The sequence below is a fragment of the Phoca vitulina genome, unplaced genomic scaffold (genome assembly GCF_004348235.1).
Source record: "Phoca vitulina isolate PV1807 unplaced genomic scaffold, GSC_HSeal_1.0 scaffold24, whole genome shotgun sequence".
In the NCBI taxonomy this organism is placed as follows: Eukaryota; Metazoa; Chordata; class Mammalia; order Carnivora; family Phocidae; genus Phoca; species Phoca vitulina.
The window spans coordinates 12,716,859-12,719,898 of NW_022589727.1; the positions used below are offsets into that span (position 1 = coordinate 12,716,859).

The following is a 3,040-nucleotide window of genomic DNA, read 5'->3' on the forward strand; positions in this document are numbered from 1 at the left end:
GGTCAAAAGTCTGAGTGGGGGTTACCATATACTTATATTTCATTTTCTTTTTTTTAATTGAAAGTTTATACTAACAGAATGTTAAGGTGCAGGGTGATGTGGCCACAGGGAAGTGGCCTGTGTGGAACCACAGCCAGACCACTGATGCTCCCTGCACCTGTCTAGCATAGAGCTACTACTTTGCACCTGGTTGATACCACCATGCTGAAGCAATTCAACAAGAGAGACAGGGAATCAGGTGGAGGTTCCAACCTATTCCAGCACCTTGAAAAGAGTGGAGTACTCCAGGAGGCCCATGTATTTATTGAAACTCCCATCAACCCTCGAAAATGTGCCCACATCTTCAACAAGATCCTTTACCTCATAAACCAGGGCGAATACCTAGGGACCACTGAAGTGCCCAAGGCCTTCTTTGCCATGACCAACCTCTTTCAGTCTAATGATCCCACACTCTGTTGGATGTGCTACTTGATCATCAAGGAGATATCGTGCATTGATGAGGATGTCATTATCATCACCAGCAGCCTGACAAAGGACATGACCAGGAAAGAAGACAACCACCAGGGCCAGACTCTGCATGCCCTCTGCCAGATCACTGATAGCACCATGCTGCAGGCTATCGAGTGCTACATGAAACAGGCCATCATGGACAAGGAGCCCGGTGTCTCCATCTCTTCCCTGGTATCTTCCCTGCACCTGCTGAAGTGCAGCTTTGATGGGGTCAAGCTTTGGGTGAATGAGGCCTAGCAGGGGGCATCCAGTGATAACCTCATGTCCCAGTACCATGCACTGGGGTTCCTCTACCATGTGCATAAGAATGACCACCTGGCTGCCAATAAGCTGATTAGCAAGTTCAGCAAGCACGGTCTCAAGCCTCCCTTTGCCTACTGCATGATGATCCAGGAGGCCAGCAAGCAGCTGGAGGAAGAGGATGGCAGCCATGACAGCCCACTGTTTGACTTCATTGAGAGCTGCTTGTCCAGCAAGCACAAGATGGTGGTGTACAAAGCTGCCTCATCCCTTGTCAATCTGTCAGGCTGCAGTGCCAAAGAGCTGGCCCCAGCTGTGTCAATGCTCCAGCTTTTCTGCAGTTCACCCAAGGTCACTGCTGTGCTCACCCTCAATAAAGTGGTCATGGAGCATCTGTCAGCAGTGATGGCCTGCAATCTGGACCTGGAGAACCTGGTTGCATATTTGAATTGCAGCATCACCACAATGGCCATCGTCATACTCCTAAAGACTGAGAACAAAACAGCTTCATGAGGCAGATCTTGTCCTTCACGTCGGAGATCTTGGATGAGTTCTAGGTGGTGGTGGTCCAGGCCATCAGTGCCATGTGTCAGAAGTATCCTCAAAACACGCTGTGGTCATGAACTTCCTATTCACCATGCTGTGGGAAGAGGGTGGCTTTGAGTACAAGTAGGCCATCATGGACTGCATCGTCAGCATCATTGAGGAGAACCCGGAGAGCAAGGAGATCGGGCTTTGGTACCTGTGTGAGTTTACTGAGAACTGCAAGTTCACCATGCTGGCCACCCATGTCCTGCATCTCCTGGGCCAGGAGGGGCCCAAGACCAACAACCCCTCCACATACATCTGCTTCATATATGACCACTTGGTCTTGGAGCATGAGGAGGTCTGGGCAGGTGCTGTGAGTGCTCTGGCCAAATCTGGAGCCCAGAAAGAAGAGATGTTACTCAGTATCTTGGTGTTGCTGAAGAGGTGTGTGATGAACAACGACAGTGAAGTAAGGGACCAAGCCACCTACTATCTCAATATCCTGGGGCAGAAGCAGAAGGTCCTCAATTCAGGCTATATCCTAAATGGTCTGTTTCCATCACGGGTCTGGAGAGAGTTCTGCAGTGGTACACTCTAGAGACATCAGAGACTGCCAAGCAGCCTGAGAAAGTGGCAGCCACCTGGCAAGAGATCTTCCAGGAGCAACTGGAGAAAGTACCAGAGTTCCATGGGTGGGGTCCCCTCTTCAAGGCCTCACTTGAACCTGTGACCCTCACTGAGTCAGAGACAGAGTATGTCATCACTGCACCAAACACACCTTCACTGACCACATGATGTTCCAGCTTGAGTGCACAAACACATTCAACGACCAGACTTTGGAGAATGTCACAGTACAAATGGAGCCCACTGAAGCCTATGAAGTGCTGTTACGTGTCTGCCCAAAGCTTACCTTACAACCAGCCTGGAACTTGTTACACACTGGTGGCACTGCCCAAGGAAGACCCCATAGCTGTGGTCTGCACATTTAGCTGCATAATGAAGTTCACTGTCAAGGACTATGACCCCACCACGGGGGAGACTGATAATGAAGGCTACGAAGATGAAAATGTGCTGGAAAATCTGGAAATCATCATTGCTGATCACATCTAAAAGGTCATGAAGTTGAACTTTGAAACAGCCTGGGATGAGGTAGGGGATGAGTTTGAAAAGGAGGAAACATTCACCTTGTCTACTGTCAAGACACTTGAAGAGACTGTGGGAAATATGGTGAAATGCCTAGGAATGTCCCCATGTGAGAGATGAGACAAAGTGCTGGATAACAAGAATACCAACACATTGCTCCTGGCTGGTGTGTTCCAGGGTGGTCATGTCATCCTGGTGCGCTCCCAACTGCTGCTTTTGGACACAGTAAGAATGCAGATGACAGCCAGAAGTTTGGAGGAGAAGCTAGTAGATGTTATCTTGGCGTCTGTGGGCTGAGAGGCCAGACTTCATGGGCCCTACTTCTACTCTTATCTTCCCAACACTATGTGGACGTCACGCCTTCCTCCTGAACCCAGTGGAAACTTCTTCCCAAGCCTCATATTCAAAAATGATTAGGAATCACTGAAAAAAAATTTGTTTAACCCGTAGCCCAGGACTGCTAAGGAGTAACTTTTTTTTTTTTCTTTTTTTCAATAGGGGATGATTTTAGCTTGTCCTAGAAACTGCTGCCCTGCGTGTCAGGGAAAGGACATTCAAATGAATAAAATGCTCGCACTTCCTCTTGCATTTATCACCAAGGAAACCATCTTATCCTTAT

The 3,040-nt window shown here is 48.6% G+C and overlaps 1 pseudogene; it reads left to right on the forward strand.

Moving 5' to 3' along the window:
- Positions 1-201: 201 nt before the first annotated feature.
- LOC116642697 lies at positions 202-2,718 on the forward strand (annotated as a pseudogene).
- Positions 2,719-3,040: the final 322 nt, after the last annotated feature.